General features: G+C 38.0%; 1 long non-coding RNA gene across 2 annotated transcripts in view; it reads left to right on the forward strand.

The window, feature by feature from the left end:
- The window catches only part of LOC116152626 (uncharacterized), a 256,324-nt gene that overhangs the window by 63,870 nt on the left and 170,298 nt on the right, over positions 1-22,156 (forward strand). The gene's annotated exons all lie outside the window — the stretch shown is intronic.

Genomic DNA, 22,156 nt, shown 5'->3' on the forward strand with positions numbered 1-22,156 from the left:
TTTCCTCTCCTCTTCCCCCAGGATAGATGGACCTGTTTATGGCTGAGTGGGTGCAGTTGTAGTGAAGACAGAGGGATACCAGAGTTGCTCCTTATGCAGAACCCCCAGCCCCTACCAAGGTGATCATATATTTCAGTTTTCCAGGGATAGTTCTGTTGTTCTGGTGTAGTTATTAATAGCAACTCCATTCCATCTCAAATTTTGCCTTGGCTTGCATAACTCATTATAAGACCACCCTGCCTCTTTGTCTTCTCTGTCCTTCCCATCTGTTGTCAGAGTGTGGAGGTGGGATGGGGAGGCAGACAGCTCCCTTTTGAGGTTGGCTGATGAAGGCATCCATCCATGGACTGTCTGCGGTATAGATATCCAAATGTTCCTGCTCTGGTGGATTGAGTTTGTGGCTCTTCAGAGGACCTACAAAAGCTTCCCATTATGGGTTCCATGATTTGGAAGCTCTGATTTCAGCTTATCTTTCTCCACATCATGTCATATTTTGTCCCCAGCAGTCACTCTATAACAGCTTCCTGCAAAGAGTCCCTATCCCATTAGGAAGAAGCACTATACAACATTTTGCAGTAAAGCACGGGGGAATCAACCTATGTTCACCAAGGCTACCCTCCCAGAGAAGTCCAGCCCTTCTCAGCCCTCAGTCTTCCTTTCCCAGGAACTGGAGTGGAAGGAGAGAGGTGTTGTCCACAGGGCTGACTGCTCTGGTGCTTCTTGGTAAGTCCTAGGGAAGGGGCTGGCCCTTTATTCCTTGGAACTAGAACGTGAGGAATTTTACTGTCAAGTGCTCTGATTGCACCTTAGCTCAAACCTTAGAGCAACAGGTACAGTCCTACTTGACAGTGTGCTTCATGTTAATAACAACTACCAGCTTCTGCGCATGTGGCGGCACCAGCCATATTGTCACAGTTACGTTCAACAGGGCCTGGTACGCTGTTAGTTCCAATTTTGTTCTTGGCTCACCTTGTAAAATGTTGTTTCCTCCATTTAAAGATTTTAGTTACAGTTTAAAAATGGGTGGGCTCCTTCCTTCCTAATTATCTTGTCAACAAAAGGACGTTTTCCTTTTCTTGACAAGAAAACACTTCAATTAACAATACAGCGTAAGAAAATAGAAAAAAGATCTAAGAACTTCTTCTTCTTAAATACCATCAGTCAACATGGCTAGCTTTCTTTTCCCTACGATTTCTCTGAAACGAGATTAAAAATTCATCCAAGGGCTGGAGCTGAGTCTTACCTGTCTTGGCCTTTCTGGTATAGCTAACACAATGTCTGACACCTTATAGTTGTTCAAAAATAATTAGTTCCCTGGTTACATTTTATTTGTACCATCCACCAGGGCCTAGTGCAATATTGTATATATATTAAGTGCTGAGCGTTTTTTATTATTGTGGAAATACTGTATACTCCCTTTGCCTCATTTTTCAGGTTGCTTTAAGAAAGAAAGTTTATTTAGAGAATCTGCCCTTTGGTTTGAACCCCATTTCTCAGAAGTTTGCTTTCTTTGCACCAATGCCAGAACAGTATCATGGGAAGAATGCTGAATTGGGCTCAGAAAATGATCTTCACACCTCAGTCCCTTTTAGAGACCCCTTGGATTCCAGTGTTTCTGTCCAAGCAGCCATCGGAAGATTGATTTTTATTAACTTTTCTGCGCATGCTCCTTCCTTTGTCAGGGCCAGTCTCCACACCCCCCTCCCCCTGCCGCCCCTCCCCTCCCTCCAGCCCCGCAGCGTTCCCAGGTGGGGGAAGGCCTGGTCAGGAGTCAGGCTCCGGGCTTCAGCTTGACTCATAAATGTGGAAATAACAAAATGTGTTCCCTGAAGCTTTGCAGTGTTGTCAGGAAATGGGCTGCCTGCATGCTGCACTTCCACGGATCTGGAAATTCTGCCGAGCTTGGGTTGGCTCCAGAAAAAAAAAAAGGTTTAAAAGTGTTCAGGGAAGAGAGGAATTAAAGCGGGCCATTAGCTGGAGACACTGGCGCTCCTGCTGAGTCTGTGTCTTGGCCGGCTCCTTGGCAGGGAATGATGCTGGGGTGTGTGTTGTGGACTGTGGCAGCGACGTTTGCTTTTCTAAGGATCCGGGCTTTGCAAAAACTTTCCTTCCCACGTTTTTCATATCTCAGAAATCTGCGTGGCATCTTTGGGAAGGACTGGAGGATGGTTATTGTTTCCGGTTGGAAGAAAACGAGGCACAGAGAGGAATAAACGCAGAACACCTCAAGGATGAGTATTAGATCTGAACCATCTAAGCATCAGCCTGGCCTAGGCTGTCAATAGAAATATACGTGGAATAAATGTAAGAGGAATAGTGATTTCTAGGATGACTCCTGTGCAAAAGGCTCAGCCTGAGTGCAGTATTAGGTCTCTGGGTACCCTGAGCTGTGCAGGTGGTCTCAGAGGGTGTGAATGATGGGACTCAGCGCCAATTTTGTTCTTTGTTTTTTTCATTGTGTTGCTGACACAACACCTTCCTCATTCAAAACTAAGGAAAGAATTTTCTGGTATTTGGAAGAATTGAAGTTTGAGTTTTCAGATCATACTTTGGAGCCATCACCCTAGGGAGATGGAGTTTTGGTTGGAGGAACATAAAGTTCAAAGGTTTTTTCCCTTCTTGGTGGCTGTCTTTGCTCCTGGGCCACCGGAACTGTGAGATCTGGAAGGGGGTGTGTGAAGGCAGTGGCGGGGAGGCCTGGTGACCCCTAGCCCCTTGCCCTAATTTAGGCCCTAAGATAACGAGGTTAAAAGGCTAACTAGTCACCTGGCAGGATCACAGCTGATTTTGCTAGTTGGTAAAGTTTGTGTCAGCTGCTTCTCGGCTACCTCCCCAGGAGACTAGAAAGGAATTTGATCACCAATCAAGTAAAGAGAGAAGTGATCAAGGCTTTAGGCTTATGTTAAATGTCTTTCACTATTTTTTCCCATGATGCAGTTTGGGAAGGAGCTTCCACTGTGAGTCTCTTGACCTACAAGGCTTGTATTCAAATCCTGCCTTTGCCACTCACAAGCTATGTGACCTTTGGCAAGTTTGTTACCTCTCTGAGTCTCAAGTCACAGGTCTGTTAGGAGGCTTTAATGTATTAATGCATGTAAAGTTCTTAAGATAGTACCTATGTGCTCGCTGAGATGGTTGTCATTTTGCTGAAGCATCATCGATCAGAAAATTTGACACGGGGGCCAACATAGTTTTCAATACTGTTACTTTTTGATAGAGCCCTGTCTGGAGGCTGGAAAATGAACTAGTTGCCCTCAAAGTTTTCTTACAAGTAATAGGCTCCTGTGAAAATTCTGGTCTGTCTTTGTTATCTCCACCACTGGTTACTGAACTGTTCTTGGCTCTAATTCCCCAAATTCTTTGTAGAGTATACTATACTAGTCCTCCATATAATTTTAGGGCAATTTGAGTACGTTGATTAATGTTTGTGAAATCTTAAAATGAAAGGCTCTAAGTGTCTTTTCAAGTGCACACCTCCATGTACCTCTTCTGCTTTGAGCATCAGTTAGGAAATTGAAGCTGGGATTAGACTGTAAAATGTTAGAAAATGGTTTGAAGTCTTTTGGAGTAAATTCTTGCCCTGTAAGCACTTTGTTACTTGTCTCTAAATTATTAAAAAAAAAAAAAAAAAAAGGTGGGAGGGAACTGGCTCAGATCACCTAGGCAAAGCAATTTTCCATGAGCGCTGCTGTCCCAATGCACAACAGGAAACTTACTGAAAAGCTAGCGGGTTGGAGAAAAACAGTAGCTCTCTCAACAAAGAGTGTCAAGAGAAGATGCGGAAAGAACGAAGAGGGTACAGAATTACTCAGTACTGAACACCACTCTCTGTAAGGAAAACTTGGTGTGAAGTCATGGCTGGGAGTGTCTGTCTCTCTAGAGGGGGAGTTCACATATAGGCACACACCCACATGCAGGCACACACACGTGCACACGTACATCTGGCACTTGAATTGCAGATAACCTAACCCGGCACTAACCTTGGCGTGGTGACAGAGGTAATATTTTTATGAGGATGAACTGTTGTTGAACAGTTCCTCCAGTGCATTAGTCATGCTTTACTTTAACTTGAGACAGGCAGGTTTTCTTTCTTTTTAACTCATTTTAATGCACACTGCATTCTGATTTGATCTAGGAGAGGAGAGTATTATCATTTCTGAATGCCAGAGTTATTCATGCACTCATGTAATATAAAAGCAATCAAGTATCATCTATATCAAAGAACTATATTCAGTGAAATAGGTGGACCTATCTATCACGAGTTCCGTTGAATTGGGGAATCACAGAATTACCTATAGAATCAAGAATTATAAAACAGTGGTGAAGTTGGCATATTGCTTTGGACAGGTAATAACTTAGCATTCTGCCAAATCCGTGTTTTACTGAATAAAATAGGAACTAAAGCATATATAATATTTCTGTTTTATTGTACTTTTATTAGAATTTCTTTTGAAGACCTGTAAGTCATTTTGTATTTGTCCATGAGATTTGAATAAACAATGAAATAATGAATGACTTTTTTGAGGGCCTATTGTGTCAAGCATTATATTTAGTGTGATTTAGCTACAATTTGAATCAGAAACTCTGGAGATAGACCCCAGTAATGTGTAGTTTAAAACGCCCTCCGAATCCTGATGCATGCTCATGTTTGAGAATTAGTGAGTTAGTTAGGGTGACTGACTACTGAATAGTAGGTAACTAGCTACTCAGAGTAAGGTTAGTCTGCTATAGCAAAGAGATTTAATGGGTACCTCATCTTACTTGTCTTGGCAAAACTAATGAGAAAGGATCTTCACACCCATTTTATAGCTGGGAATACTGAGACTTCAAGAGATTAAACTCACACAGCTGGATTTCATTTCAAGCTAAGATATTGTCAGTGCTCTTTTTTTCACTAGTCTATGGGACCACCAGTTGTAGCCCTTCCTCACAGAAAAATTTAGTTCAAAATGCTTCACAAAGTTTTAGACCTGTAGGTAAGCAAGACTGAGAACTAGGTAGACTATTTGCCTTTAGTCTAGAGACTGTTTCTTTCGTTAACTTACCATAGGAACCGAGTAAATGACTTAGGCTCTTACTTCTCTTGTTTGAAACAGGATAATAATGGTGCATTTCATCATGCGTCTGATGAGAACAAAGGAGATGGTTTCCAGGGGGCTTGGAGCTCCTCAGATTGTGTTGTCATTTAGTTGTCCTTTTCTAAGTACATAACAACCTAAAAAGTTATATAAAAATAAAATTTCCTCAGTGAGGCATACTTTAAATATACCAGAGAAATTTCAATATAAAATATTACAACCCCTGATTGGAGTAAAAATAACATTTTTGTGATGCAAACCATATCCTCCAATACAGTGTGTTTTGCCAGAGAGCAATGGGAGAACTCCCTGGAAAGCATGCATCATAGAACAGTTGCTTCAATGGGAAACGAGAGGAGTGGGGATTATACATTTCAGAGGCACAATAGCAAAATTATTATTTTGAATCGGGGAGTTTCAAGAGTAAAGGTGTTTTACAGCTGTAAGTATATAGCTATGACACCTTAGCATCCCTGATGGTATCCAACATTTGATTACATTGAGTTTTTCCTAAAAATAATTGCCTTCACTTCCCAAACATAGCCAGCGCTCTTGTAAATACAGAGCTTCTCTTACCTATTTTCAGTCAATGTTTTTACCTTTTGTTACACACAAAAAAGCCCGATACTTTTCAAATTATACACTAAGTTATATGTACAGTGTTTTCTTTTTCTACTTCAATGTTAGTTTCCAAAAGAGAATCATTTTAAGCAATTTTTTTAATCAATTGGGTTAAAATCATTTAGGTAGATGAAAACTTGTATTGCAAAAAAAAAAAAAAATGCCTAAATATGTTTATGGTTAGAACCTGTGTCATTGTTAAGTGCCTCACACCTGTGTTTTAAGGCTTATAGTTATGTATAAGGATATCTTTTGAATTTCTAGAAGTGTAGAAAGTAAAAACAGGGACTCAGATTTCCTGAGGTTCTGCCTGAAGCAGCGTAGCTTTTAGTGCATTCAAAGAGAAAGTGTTTTATAGAAGGCACATGAGAGGGAAATACTGAGGGGACAGAATTTGCAAACTCAAATGCCTGTAGAGGCTAGGATGCTAAGTGTGCCATGTGGGCTGGATGAAATATAATGGAGTGTGGTAGGGACTGTGGCAAAGCCAAGAGAGCCCACAGGGGACTTTGCATCTCAGCTCCAGCGGATTATTGCCATGTGGAATTCCAACCAAGTGTTGAAATATATATGTATCTTCACACATGTATATACGATATATGTATATATCTTAAGAGAGCTAGAAATGTGAATTTCTGTATGGCATCTTGTAATTTTCAAACATTAATTCCAAGACTTCTATAACAATGTGGTTGGTTGCATACAGGCCAAATGAGGCTCATTTGTGGGTTAGGTTTGGCTCACATGCTGCCAATTTGCACCTTCTGATAAACAGAGGTCGGATGTGTGTGTGTCTGTGTGTAGGCAAGTTAGGGTAGTGCTAGTGATGGGTTTATCTTTCATGAATCCATTAAATATGTTTGTGTATCGCTTTAGGTAACTGGAAGTAAATATGACATGACCTTGAGCTTCACCTTTATTTTAGGAAAAGTGGGCACATCTAAATTCCAACTCAATACTCTCGTGATAGCTTCTCACGGAGTCATGGAGGAAAGGAATTAGGCCATTCTTTGTTATTCTGGCTGATTAATTAGGGTCATATCAGTTGCCAGCATATAACCACAAAGGAACCCCCAAAAGCTTAACTGAAATTTAATTCATTTAAATTGGTTTCAAGTTATGTTGGTAACAACTGTAGGTGCAACCACAACTTTGTATTTATAATTGAATGGTCCAGTAGACATCCTTAAGGCATGACTTCACCATCAGAAGTGAAAATAGGGCCAAAATACCCTTTTAATTTTCATTCCACTGGGGAGACCTGCATGATTCAGTTGTGGCAGTGTTCTGCTAGTTGTGGTTGGTGCGGTTCCTTTTGCTCATAAAAATATAAACCATTTCACATCATCTCAGTTGTCTCATAAATGTAAGTCAAAGAGGGGGAAAGCTATAAAACAAAACAAACACAAATAACCACTAGATAGGCTAAGAAATAATGGACTGGGATTATTCCTTAATGTACTTAAGTATAGTACTTTGCATAAAAGATATACCTTTCCTTAGTCAATAGATGGATTCCTGTAAAGTTACTTGTAAATCAATTGTGCAAAATAAAATCATATTTTAAATGCATTAGATAAGTTTGTTGCTTAAAGGAAAGCTATTGTGAATCTTTTTGGAAAGCAAAACAAAAATTCTTTTTTAAAAAAATAAAATCTTCATTCTAATGTATCTTGGTTCCAAGTTCATGGAGCCATTGAGTGTATTGTTTCAACTGCAGTCCTCATCTTGTTTTCTTCTCTAGCACATTATACCTGAAGACCTCAAAAGCCTTTGCAAGTGGAGTGTTGCTTTTAGATTCAATTTAGATTTACATATCTATGAAGACTCGAATCAAATATAGAAATGCTTAATAGGTTTGCGGTCAAGTGAATTTATAGGCAGAGAGGCCATATCAGAGTCAAGGTCCTTTGGGGTTGCACACATGAGACAGGGTTCACTGGGTTCTAATAAGATGGTCTTTAATCCTGTTGTACAGTTTGTAGAAGTTAAAAGGTTAGACCAAGAGGTCATGTTTACCTCTATACTTGGGCTTCTGGTACCTCACAGTAAATTCCATATCACAACAAACAGATGTAATATATAAACTAGATAAATAACAGGGTCCTACTGTATGGCAAAGGGAACTATATTCATTATAGCCTATAATGAAAAAGAGTACATATATATATAGCTGAATCACTATGCTGTACACCAGAAACTAACACAACATTGTAAATCAACTATACTTCAATAAAATAAATAAAAAAGACCCAAATAGATGTGAACAGACCATTGCTCAATCCCTACAAAAATTCACAGACAAAGCATACATAGATGCAGAAGATAGGAGTGGGGGATGTGGATAAGGAGAGGGTTTGCATTGCTGCAGCAAGAATTTTGAACATTAGACGTGATCATGCGGAAAATGGCTTACAACCTCCACCACCTTTTCCATGCGCTCTGTGAAGTCTTTCAGCCTTGTGCTATCTTAGTGTTTTTATTCTTTCCTCTACTTGTTCCTTCTCTTTATCTCCTCTCCTTCAGAAGGAAAAAAAAAAAACCTGTTCGTGCAGAGAAATTAAGCACTCTCCTTTGTTGCCTTACCACCACAATGTCCTTGGTTCTTACCTTCTAACCCAAGCAGTTCATCAAGGTATTTTCCAAAAGAAAGACAATTTCCTCTTTGGAAATTTTCAAATAATAAAGGTTTCACCTCCATTTCAAAAGAAGCAACAGAATCCCATTTCAAATTAGCTTAAGTTGAATTAATAAAACCTTAGAAATGATGACTAGATCAGAGGGGAATCTCCCAAAGCCTAAGTGTAGGAAAACTGTTCCTGGAGGACCTGGGGGGGGAGACTGGAAGGCAGGTCAGCGGTCCTCTGGGCTTTCCTTTCTCTTTCTGAGGCCACGTGCCTCTTGTATCATATTCTCTGTTCACCCTTCCTCGTTTCTCTTAGTAAACCTGCTATTTCTGCTTCTTTATGCACCTGGCTGCCCCACAGCTCACCCCAAATTCCAGATCCCATCTCATTTTCCAGCATCCTCTGTTTCCTTCCAAATTCCCTGGGGAGAGAATCTGGTTGACAGCCTTGGATACCATGCCCATCAGCCCTGCGGTGGATGGGGGATAAGGGAGGGAGGGGTTATGGAGTAAAAAATAAAGGCTATGTGATCTTACCACTGAGAGTGGAGAAAGGACAACTTTTAGAGAAGACGGTGAACTGGGTTCATTCTCAGTATAGAAGTCCATTGCAGGTTAAGAGCCTAAAAGATTACCTTGCAGTTGATCTATAGACATTATTAAATATGGCATTACTACGAGATACCCAGTAAAGTCCAGAGCAGGAATGTGTGATGAGGGACCCTGAAAGTAAAAAAAGAAAAACGAGAGAAAAATGACCTTAATTCCAACCAATGGGCCATGCAAAGGTAGAGTCATTAAAAGAAACAAATTGAAAATAAGTCCAAAAGGCGATACAGTGAATTCACTGAATGTTCACTCTGAAAAACTGAGGGAATGAATTTTCTGTACAGAGTGTCCCAGGAGACAGAGGCTCAGGAGGGACTAATACAGAGTCAGAAGCAGGAAAAGTCGTGGGGGAGGGGCAGGGTGGAGGCAGAAGGCTTAAGGAAGCAGTGTGATGCCTTTTACCTTTTCCTGCCATCTCTATGTACAGCCAGAAGAGGAATGAAGCATGGGTTAGAAATCAACATTTTTGATAGTATTTAACAATTTAACAAAATAGCCGTAAGTTATGATACCTCATCTCTTTAGAAATGGGAGTGACTGATTCTCCTTTGGGTAATGGAAGTTGGAACAGTCTAAGACAGCTTCATGAACTCTTACGCCGACTCTGCCTTTCAGCCCCTCTCCTATTATGTGACATTAAATCCATCTTTTCACAAAAGACTCACATCTTGAACACCATATTTCAGAGACAAAAATTCACAGATCTCTCCTTGAGCTCTTCTGTTGTTAAATATATATATATATATAAAATATATATATATATATTTATTGAAATATAGTCAGTTACGATGTGTCAGTTTCTGTTGTATAGCACAATGTACCAGTCATGCATAGACATACATATCTTTGTTTTCATATTCTTTTTCGTTGAAGGTTATTCAAAGATATTGAACATAATTCTCTGTGTTATACAGAAAAAACTTTTTTTTAAATCTAAGAATTTTTTTTTTAAGTAATATTCAAAAGTTTCTTCCAAACCCCATTCCATCTTTATGGCAAGTTGGTGAACATTAAGAAAATAACACAGTCCTCGTGTTACTCCACCAGCGTTTCCACCTGGCTTATTGGAGCTTGAATGTTCTCTGGGCTCAGGTCACATGAAGACATTATTATCACCTCATTGTTCAAAGCACCTGGCTATAGAACCCAAAGTGTGAACAATTGCTGAATGACAAATGCCCTAAGCACTGGCCTGCCTTGCCTAATTATACAGCTGTCATGGTGCACTGGGCAATTTTTCTTTCCAATGTCTCCTCCCCTCTGCCTGGCTTCAAACCACATAGTAAAGAGAAGAATCCACAGAGTCTGCATTAGGGCTTTTAAAGCAACCACAATGCAATCAAAGTATCAGGCTGCAGGAGTCACAGAAACCATTTCTAGAATGTGGTTGACCCATATGTTGCACTTGGGTTGGCGTATGAGTCAGACAAAGGTGCTGCTCATCCTGGCCACATGTGAAAAGGCTGATGACTAAGGCTTCCTCGCTCTTTGGTTCTAGTGTCTCAGTTCCTAACTTTGTCCTCTAGCTCGCTCAGTTGGCAGAAAGGAGATTGTGACTGTATAAGGTCCATCACAGATCTGAAGTGATGATGGTCCAAGATGAAGTTCAAGCCCTGGGCTCACTAGGGTGTTGTCAGGATCAGTGAAGAGCTAGGCACTGTGGCAAGAATGCGAGGAAGTATAAATGAAGGGACGGAGAAGACTTTCTTTAGAGATACATTTAACCTATGTTGTGAAATGTAATCATTTGCTTTCATTGATAACCACTGTAAACATCTTGTGATGCTGAGAGCATAATCATAGTAAGAAAAGTTCTCACATCTGTGTGCAGCATCAAAAGATCATCATAGATAGGTTATGCTATGAAATTCAAATTGATCAGAATCTATGGACTTTGATCCAAAGTGACCAGAGATTAGTAAACAGAATTTACATGTTTTGTACCTTCTTTATTTCTGATATATAAATGAATCATTTCATGGCTGGCTGTTGCACTCGTCTCACAGATCTGGTGGTAGAAGATAGGACTAATGATAATATTTGCCACCAGACATTGGTTTTAAAGTGCTGGACAGGCGACCCAGTTTTAAGATCCAGAATAGCATTAACCATGTATTCTATTTCCTTATATTTTGTTATTACCCATTACTGTACTCTGCATATAATAGAAGCTTCATAAACATTTGATAACTAGCACATGGTAGTACACTTTATTAAAGTCATGATGTCAGTAGACCTATATATATATATAAAATTTCCATTTACTCAACTCTTCAGTTAATGTATATTTACTAGGCTTCTACTTGTGCTAGGATTTTTGCTTAGGCCTGGGAGGTATTAAGTTGTAAGAAATTATAATATTGAGAATTGGGCTTGACAGAAATTATGTAATATGCTAATCTAAATATATATTGACCAAACTATGATTGCTTATTCTGATGTTACACTTATTTGGGAGTTTCCATTTTGTTCTTGTGTGAATGTACCCAAATTCAGTTATGGAGAGACCCCGAGAATGAAAGCCTAGTTTTCTTGTGGAAACAGCATGTTTTCCATCCCTTCTCCTTACTGCTTCTCTTTATATTATCTGATTTTATTCTGTGGTTTATTCTCATGATAGAGCAAAGCCTGTGAGTACCAGAGGGCCACAAATTTATGTCTTTTTTTTTAAGTAATTTTTTGTAGTATATACTTAACTCTCTTAGAACCACTGTTTTTCATTAAATTTCTAAAGGATTTTTTTGTAACTCCAATGTTTCTAGCTTCTCTGGAAGCCCAGTGAAGCTACAAGGGTAAACTCAGGCCAATGAGATGTAAGCAGAATTGGATGCTGCCTTAGAAGGTGTACTTTAAAGGGGATATTCACGTAGTTCCTTGCTTCTTCCTCCGTTCTCCTGCCTGGAACACAGATTTTGATGGGTGGAGTCCTAGCAGCCATTTTGGATCATGCGTGGAAGCATCACTTCCTAGGGATGATGGCAGAGCAATGGGATAAAAGGAGGTATCATATCAGCTCACATGCCCACTTCCTGACTTCTTCATGTGGGGGAGGAACCAGCTTTTATCTTGTTTAAGTAACCTTGTTTTGGGTTTTCAGTAACACAACTGAATCTAATCCTAACCGATACTTACTGTCTCCTAATTTATGTGGACATTAATATTTAAATTATTTAACATTTGAATTAAAAAATATGAAAAACAAAATGTTCCTCAGCACTTATGGCTGGGAAATAGAGCTATTCAAATGCCAGAAATCTTGAGAAATTCCTACAGGATTTAATGAAAGTCAAAAAAAAAAAAAAAAAAAGGATCCTCTAAGGTACAATACTATCTGCAAGGGAGTTTTGTGGTTTTGAGAGAAGAAAGGAGAAATCTTGGACCTTAGGGACAACTGTAGAACTTGGAGAAACCTGTCTGGAGACAGAAAAGGGTGTGGGGTGATGGAGAAAGCAGCAGTTGGAGCCTCTTCCCCACCCACTGTCAGCAGAATTGAGGTGAGAGTTTTGGGTGGCTGGATGAACTGAGCAGAAGCCTCTAGAAGCAGTGGTGGCAGTAGCTCTGGAAAGGTCATTTCCTGAGGCTGCAGTGATCTTAACTGATGTAGCAGAGAGCTTCACGGAGAAATCTGACTTGCAGATTCATGGATGTGGGCAGTTACATCAAAATGCCAGTTTTGGCAGTAGTAGTTCTAGAGAAACAGCTTCCTGAGAGAGCACGTTCCTTTCCTGATGTGGTGGGGAGTTGCTTGTGAGGGCTGGGCCTGGAAACTTCAGGACACTGGAAGCAGAGGGCTGACAAGGACAGTAAAGGAACTCTCCTTGAACCATCGGGGGATCATTTTTGCTCCTGGAAGGATCTAGCCTCACAGCTGGTCTAATCTTGGAAGAGCAGCTTTCCTAGGAATGTGGAAGAAAATCCTGTGTTGAAGTCCCTTCCCCTTACCCTGCCAGGATTTCCAGACCTCATCTTTCTTCCGATGACCTTCAGGCCCATCACCTTGAAGTTGCAAAGGTACACGCCAACCAAAAGCCAAGAAGAATCTCCCACTCTGTTTCAGAGGGAAATACCAAACCTGAATAGGCTTTTTGCTATTTCAAAATGAGAAACTAGGAAAAAAAAATGGATCCTGTAAATAATTCTGAATCATGAAGAAATGATCATATAGTTGAAATAATCTGAATCTTAAATATTTTGTGTTTCTTTTAACTTTCCTTTATTGTAAATTTAAATTTTTATCTAAATAATATATTTAGTAGTACTTTAAAGACTTATAATTCAAGTTTCCTTTTCTGCCTTGCCAATTCTCATTTCTCTAAGGCCCTTGTTTGTTAACTCTTAGTATTTCAAATGTAACCAACACATTACACTGTTCATTTTTGAGGTTTAGATGTTATTTCCTATTATAGGAAGTAAGTTCTTTCCCCCACAAATTTCACTGTAATCCTATCAACATTTTATTAACCAGTATTTACATTACTATGAGTATGTAAATGGTGTTCACAGTTGAGCCACTTTTGTATCATTTCATTTGTATCATTTGTATCATTTCCTTTCTTGTACAACTTTTTGTTTTGGCTGGAATTAGTAATTGCCTTTCTTTTTTGTTTTTGGTTTGTTTGCTTAGGATCTGTGTATGTATAACTAATTTGTCACTCAGTTCTCCAGATTAAAGTAAATCTCCTTATCACAGTCAAACAATCTTGGCACAGAGCTCCTGGGCACTCTGTTCTCCTGCCCCCAACCCATCTTGGCCCCTGCACAGTTGTCATCCAGGGATCTCCCTCTACCATTTTCCTGGATTTCCCTTAGTCTCTAACTGTATGGGGTCTCCAGTTTCCTGACTCCCATGTTTCCCCCTTTCATGGTGTACTCCTGTGTTTTGATGGAGCACATCAACCAGTGGCTTCCTGCAAGGAGCATTTTTTGGAGACCTTGACAGCCTGAAACTATCCTTTTTTGGCTTTAACATTTGATTTGTAATTTGGCTGGAATTAGGATTTTGACTTGGAAGTTATTGCTGACAGAATTTGGAAGACCTTGCTCCTTTACTGTTTTAGCTCTGGATGTTGCTAAGCCAAATGCCATTCTCACTTGCCATCTTTCTCCTTGTTTTTGGGAGGAGGGGGAACCTTTATACTATTCTCTTTATCCCTGGTATTCTGAAATTTCACAAAGATATTCCATGTAGTGCCTTTATTCTTTATGGGACACTTGGACTTTCATAATCTAGAAACCCTTTTTCTTTAGAGATGGCATATTTTATCATATTATTTCTTTGCTTATTCTTGTTCTTCATTATTTTAGACTTTTCCTCCTTCTGGAATTCCTATTATTTTGATGTTGGACCCCTGGGATCCCTTCTTTGATTTTATTAATTTTTCGCCTTCCTAATTTCTGTATTTTTTCATGTGTTTGCTTTGCTTTCTGGAGATTTCCTCACTTATCTTCCCTTCTTTTACATTTTTAGTTTATTGTTCTCTGAAAGTTCCTTACTAAAATGCCAGTATGTTTTTATTTCATGATGCAAAAATCTTATCTGATTACTTTCAGACTAATAATACTATTTTTTCTTAAATTTTAAAACTTTTTTTCTGCTGCATTGACTTTGTTTTCCTTCAATTTTATTTTGTTTATTTTGGACTGTCTTTACGGTTAGAAGCTATTCTCAAATGTGTGGTGAACTTTGGTTGTATGTTCATATTTAAAATGAAGATTAGAATTCTTGGGTGCAGGGGCAGAGCCTATGGTCTGGTGGCCTCTGAATGTTATTATCTGAAGGCCTTTTGGAGGAACCATTTCTAGGAGGAAGCCTGCAATTTCTTGCCTGGGTATTGGCAGTCTTATTGCTCAACATGTATTGTTTGCTTGGCTCTTCAATCCCATTTTCAGAATGCTATCTCAACTTCACCTTCAGCCATGCCTGAAGGCTCTGACTCTGAATTCTCACTGGCTTTGTCTCTCCAGGGGCATAGTCTCCCCAGGGAGGGTCCTCTAGGGTAAGATAAGGTTCTTGGCCGGATACATGGAGTGTCAGAAGACATCTCTGGTAGATTTTCAACCATTTCTTTTGTTTTAAGCTTTACCTTACAATTCTCTTTTTATGAGTACCTGCAATAATCAATTTATGAGAGTCTAAGGTTGTGGGATACAAAATTTACTTACTGGTTCATTTTGTTCTTTTTCTCCAGTCTTAGATTTTGCTTTTTTTTTTTTTTTAAGCAAATTATAGTTGATTTACAATGTTATGTTAGTTTCTGGTTTACAGCATAGTGAGTTAGTTATATAACACACACACACACACACACACACACACACACACACACACACACACACACATATACACTTAAATATTCTTCTTCTTATTCTTTTCCATTATAGGTTATTATAAGATATTAAATATAGTTCCCTCTGCTATACAATAGGAACTTGTTATTTATCTATTTCATGTATGGTGGGTATTATCTACAAATCCTGAACTCTTAATTTATCCCTCCCACACTCCCTTCCTTTTGGTAACCATAAGTTTGTTTTCTTTATCTGTGAGTCTGTTTCTGTTTTGTAAATTAAGTTCATTTGTATCATTTTTTTAGACTCCACATAAGTGATATCATATGATATTTGTCTTTGATTTACTTCACTTAGAATGATAATCTTTGGGTCCATACGTATTGCTGTAAATGGCATTATTGCATTCTTTTTTATGGCTGAGTAGTATTCCATTATGGTTTCAGCTTTTTGAATACACACTACACACACACACACAACCAGGATCATTTGTACATTCAGAAAAGGATATTTTAAAAAAATATTAAAGAAAAGAGAAATATATATTATAAACTTTTGTGCTCTTGCAATTATTAGAAAAATATGGGTTATATAAAATAAAATCTGTAAGAGATGGTAATATAATAAACAGACTTGAAATTGGAACTGATTTGAGAGGCAAGCAGAAATTTAAAATGAGTTACAAGGAAAAATAACTTTTAAAGTCAACATTTAAGAACAGTGTTTAAAAAGGCAGTAAGAGTAGAAATAACACCATCATAAATTAAATCAAGGGTGTAGAATATATGCTTGATAAAAAGCTCCCAGAATTCAGAGGTTAAGGACAAAAAAATACAGACAATCAGAGATGAGGTAAGTAATTTGGAGGATATATTACTGAGATCCTACTTATAGAGAGTGAGTGTTACTGAAGGGGATGTAAGAATAAATAGAAGGGAGGAAATATTAAAACACAACACTTGGCTGGGCTGGTGAACACAGTTCTGGCTTTGCAAACTGAATAAATGCAGTAAATCCCAGGAAATATTAATGAAAATAACTCAACAAATAGATGTATTCTGATGAGAGTCTTAAACTTCAAGATGAAAAAAGAAAACAATATGACATGTATCTAGGCAGTAAAGACAGGCCCTTCACAGAGGAAAAAAAAACCAAACAACAAAGTCCAAAATATCCAGTCTGATTTTCCTCTGTAGGAAGAGACACCACAAGAGTATGACATAATTTCCTACGCATTTTAAAGGGGGAAAAATTGTAACAGAAGATTTCTATACCATAGCTAAGTTTTATTCCTATACAAAAGTAACAGAAACACTTCACTGGATATACAGTGACTCACAAGGCATAAATTACGGGTACACAAAGTTTCCTAACAACTAAGAGATGAATACACAGACACACTCAAAAATAGAGAAGTAATGAAATACAGAAAGATGAGGGCTGTTATCATAAAAATATTAATATTAATGATAAATTAAGGAAACAATAAAATGTTATTCATTCTTAAAATGTGTATATTTAAAGAAAGAATAACTAATTTAAAGCAAGAAACTAGACCTCAGATCCTGGATTGTATCACAAAAAGTGGTAGGAAGAAGTGAAAGTTGTCATTTTCTCACCTAGGGAATCTGTTTCCATCTAAAGTTAATAATTAGAGGAAAATAAATTTTTATAAACAGTTGGAAAATGTACAAGTGGGAGGTTAATTTCTCAGAACTATCTAGAGGGGAGAGAGGGAGAAATATAACTTGAATACAATAGAAAGGAAATAAAACATCAAAGGAGGATTAAGAAGGCAAAGCATCAAAAATGACAGAAGAGAATTTGTAGGGAAACATGTGCTTTAAAAGAAAACTGTGCCTTGTCTCCAGACAGCACATCCCTTTGGGTTATTTAATCCTAGCCTCTCATTTTCTTGGAGTTATTTTACAACTGTAAGTTGTAGGTAACTGATAGCAATGCAAATTAATTCTTGTCGAAAAGCATGCAAATTCTGTCCTGACCTGATCAGTTGAACCACCTCCTCATGCCTCCCCCAAAAACCATTTGCCTCCGGTTGCACATTCATGTCAATATTCCTGATCTATAAATGTATCTGTTCTTCAGATCCTCTTTTGAACTGGTTCTGACATCTGTCTGGTTCCCTCCGGAGGTAAATAACATTTTTAACTCGTGTTCCTTTCTATATTCTCACAGGAGTCAGGATTAACCTTGTTTGGAAATTCTTCTTTTAGCAAAACTGATCATTTCTGATTAGTATAAATGAAACAACACCTTGAGCAAGTCAGACACAAAAAAACAGGGTTAACAGTGTTTGTATATGACTGAGAAGAATTTATGTCAACCAATAATAAACAGGATAAGGAAAGTCAATGTAAGCATTTGAAATTTCAATCTGCAATGAATTTACAATGGGTTCTAAATATATCATTGAAATAAATAATGCAGAAAATGTCAAAAAACAAGGAGAAATGATCACGTCTAATAGTAGTAAGAATCTCTGTTAGACTTATCCTTTCAACTTGACACCTGGAACAGACTGGCTAAATAAATAAATAAACAAATAAAGGTCCAAATAATGTAATTGACAATACTAATTTATTAGTCATATATTGAACTTTGTACTCTATAAATGAGTAGATGACATAGCCTTGAAGTTCTCTGTCTTACAGAGTAACTTTGCAGTCTCAGAAAGCTTGATGGAACCAGAAGAATAGAGCATTAATTTCATTTAAAAAAGAATAATATACTCAACAACCTCATCATATTCTGAATCTTACTATGTTCTTGGCTTTTATCTTTAACTGACTCAGCTTGACTCCCATTGAAGACTACCTAAATGAATGATAGATTGATAAATAAATCTGAGGTGTTTCTTTGAAAAAAAAATAGACAACCCCCTAGATAATCTAATAAAAATAGAAATAGAAAATAAGATGTCCATGCATACATTTATTTCTTGTTTACTTAAAAATAAAGAATACAGATGGTAGCTGGACTTATAGTGGTGATTATTTTGAAATGTATAGAAATATTGACTCACTATGTTATGTTGTAGGTCAATTATACTTCCAAAAACAAACTCATAGAAAAAGAGATCAGACTTGTGGTTTCTAGAAGCATCGGGTGGGAAGAGGGGGAATTGGATGAGATAAAAAAGAGAAAAGAAAAAAATAAAAATGGTACGTGCGAGATGGTTAATGCAAAAGAAGCTATGTTAGAGCAGCAGTTATACATTATAAAATTGAAATAACTGAAATGTTCCAAAGCAGGCTATTGTATCATATTTTATATTTATTTAATCAAATCCTATCCTGCCATTAAGAAAAATATTTTAGAGAGATACTTAGCAACATGGAAAATGTCCACAGCATGTTATTAAGTGGAAAAACATGACTGCAGACAAAGTGCAGAAGTGTACTTTTATATTTGTAAAAAGTATAAATCTATGTATAAATGTATGAAGAAATATATACCAAAATGTTACAAATCTGTTTTTTTCTGAGATTAGAGATTTAAAAAAAGTTTTTCTTTGTGCTCAACTATATGTTCTAACTTTAGACTAAAAGACATGACAAAAAAGTATAAAATTTTGATACCTGCATTAGGAATGTCCTCTGTTTTCTCCCTGCTTCACTTTCCTCTCCCTAGATGTTTGCCCAGGCAGCTTATGAATGAGTGAGTGGACACCTTGGCACTTCTTGTCAGTCAACAGCTGATGGGGCCAGAGGTACACACCTGCCCCAAACTGGGCTCATTAGACCCTATCTCCTGAGAATTTCAGATTGGGATTCGAAATTACTAGTCAGTTAACTATGAGAACAAGGATCATACAAACAGACAGACCTAGGGATCTGGGGGCTGTCATTGGAGCATGGCCATTTAGAAGTCGTTTGCACCAAGCAAGCGGGAGAGTTGGTTTGCAAAGAGAATAATGGATAATAACAATAATGTATACCATGTAGTGTGTGCTCTTCATGTGACAGGAATTCTTCTAAACGCCCTATAAGGATGAACTTCATAGGCATGTCCATCCTTTAAGGTAGCTGCTATCATTGTCTGCACATTATATGTGAGGAAACCAAGGCACAGAGAGAGGAGATGAAGAAGAGTGCAGAGGTCAGAGAGCTGAAGGACCATGTTGGCTCTGAAGGACAGGAAAGAGAAGAGTGGCTCCCTTGGGCCCCCCAGGCTTTGCAGGTCCTAGTTCCAGTCCCTTGTGGGGCCCAGTTATATTTCCTTCCATCTGCTTCCAGGAGATTACTCTGACTCCTTCAGCTAAACTCCAAGCTTGAATGGGTAACAGTTTCTTGCAGTCTATCAAACCACGGCTAGAGGGGAGTAAATGCTGTTGGTGACTACAAATTAAGTCTTTGATATCTTTGATTTCTTTTCATGTTACCTTTCAACACAGTCCAGCAGTGGAAATAAACTTGGTAGAATCAGTGGCATCTATTCTCCCAATTCCCAAATAATTTTAGAAAGTATTGAAGATTTGCCCGTTAAGGAGAAAGTGCTCATTGAAACACAGTCCTTGAAAGATTGAGGAAATCTCTAGGCACCCTTCCTCTTCCCCTGAAGATGCATATTCATGTACACGTTTATAAACAACTTCAGGAAAGAGTTCATATATTTTAGTGTGGCTACCAACTTCTGGGTTAGAGGCTGTTTTTTTTTTGTTGTTGTTGTTTTTTGTTTGTTTTAAATTGCATTATCTTTAGTTTACATATTAGCACAATGTTGAGTTAACTTCATCTAACCAGAGTGTTAAATGTTTTAATATACCCACCTCTTATACTAGCTTTGTCAGTCTCTGGCTGCAGGGCAATTGGAAGGGGTCAAAAGAGCATTCCTGAGAAAGGAATACAGAGATGGGAGCTTCAAAAATGACTTTTAATGGCAAAAAATACTCTAGTAAGGTGTGAAAACTGTTTTCTCTGAGACCAACACTTGAACATTTTCTTCTTAGATTTTAGGGTATACTGGGCTGTGAATAATTTTTTTTTTTGAATGGAAGATTTTCATTCTGGAGGTAATTTGTATTTCAGAGTGGTGAAATTATTGAAAAAAATATTGAAAAACTATTAAGATTTGCATTGGGGCAATAGAAGAGTGTTTCCCCCCTTATTTTCATGTAGTAATGGTATGTTAAACAGCTAGATGGCTATTCTTACCTAGAGGACTCAAAGAACATTTAGTAGCCAAATATCCAGATGAAAAGAGAAGCATTCAGTTAATCATCTGGATGTTTTGACTACAAGAGGCAGAATCTGTGGATGTTTCTGAATATTGGAAAAAAATATTTGGAAGCAACCAGATGTTTTCAGCCTCATGCAGCTCAAACATCCACATGTTGGGCCTAATTTCCCCCTTTTCCTGCAGGATATTTTAGCATCTAGTAGACCCAGCCACAGTTCTAGGAATTCTGAATTTTCAGCTAGTGTCACAGAAAATTCTTTGGAGGAAGAACATGCACACTAAAGTGTGAAGGTTATGGATGATCATAAACATTTAAGAGTGGGGAAAAAAGTAGGTGGGGATTATACCACTGACCAGTCAGACCAAGTCATCACTAATATAAATCGTCAGCAATAATGTCCCCTTGTGAAGCATCTAATAATTAGGAATAATAAACGTGATCTGGTGGCCCTTACTGATTAAAAGGAAGCCAGTAGTACTTGCAGTGTTTACAAAACTTGAAAGACGTGGAAAGGGACATCTTCTGCTTTGAGATGAGTTGAAAATTATAAACTTCGTGGAAAGGAGTTAGAAGAGTTTAGTTTCCTTCTCTTATTTTATTGGGCTGAGTCTAATGTGACTCTGAAGTGTCTCCAATTACAGTGTTCTTGAACTTGTGGGAATCAGCCTAATAAAAATACTGTAAAGAAATACAGCTCATCCCGCAGCTGTGGGCTGGCTGTGTAGATTACCATGGTGCAGGAGTTAGGGTCAGCCTCCAAAAAGCAGATTCCATTTTCTGCATGGCGGTAACATGAACTTGAATGGAGGCGTTAAATAAGAAGACAATATTTGGATTCTGATTAAGATTCTAAAATCTGATTTTTAGCCAACTTGTTGTTGGCAAAGAACAGTGATGCCATAAATAAAATAGCCACAGATGGGTCTGGATATCTGTTTTGAACAACCATCAAAAAAAATGCTTTTATTTTAATTGATTGATACTGAACAAAAGTAGTATTCAGCCAAAACCTTACTGCTAGTCCTGTTGCAATTATTTTTTTTTAACCAGTTCACCACTGCATTCCAGGGGACATTCAGGACCTCCTATAGAGGTGCCTGGTACAGCGTCTGTGCCTGGTATGTTTGGCTTTGCATACTGTGCCGAAAATTGTTCAAGAAATTAATCTCTTTTTTACTTCGGAAAGCATAGCTCTTTGGAAGGTAACCTAGATGTGGTCTGGGTTTCTTTTTTCAAGTTAACAATCTTCAGAGAATCTGAGGTTGAGTTGAAGTCAGGAATAACATGGGCTGTCATTGTAGGATGGGAAAGACTGAAAGTCCATGCTTTCTAAGGAATTTATCCAGAGAATGGAGGAAGAAAAGGCAGACTTTAAAATCTAAAAAAGCATTTTATATTTTTAATTGCTTTCTAAAGAATTCGACTCTGGCTTAATTTGAGAAAGCATCTCAAAAATCCTTCATACTACAGCAGAAGTCACCCAAATATGATCCAATTAAAAGATATATATATACACCAGTGATAACACCCGGCATTGTTTGACTTTGATAGAAACAGTAAACATGACTTTGGTTCTGCAGATCCTTTCATGGAAAGTGGAGGAAGAAATAGAGTAACTATACACACTGTTGGAACCAGGTGAAGAGCTAGCCACGATTTTTCCTTTCAGTAGAATGATACTTTTTACACCTTTACATACCAAATAACTTGAAAAAGTTTTCCACAGTGCTTTGTTCT

Source organism: Camelus dromedarius, chromosome 10, assembly GCF_036321535.1.
Source record: "Camelus dromedarius isolate mCamDro1 chromosome 10, mCamDro1.pat, whole genome shotgun sequence".
NCBI classification, from domain to species: domain Eukaryota; kingdom Metazoa; phylum Chordata; class Mammalia; order Artiodactyla; family Camelidae; genus Camelus; species Camelus dromedarius.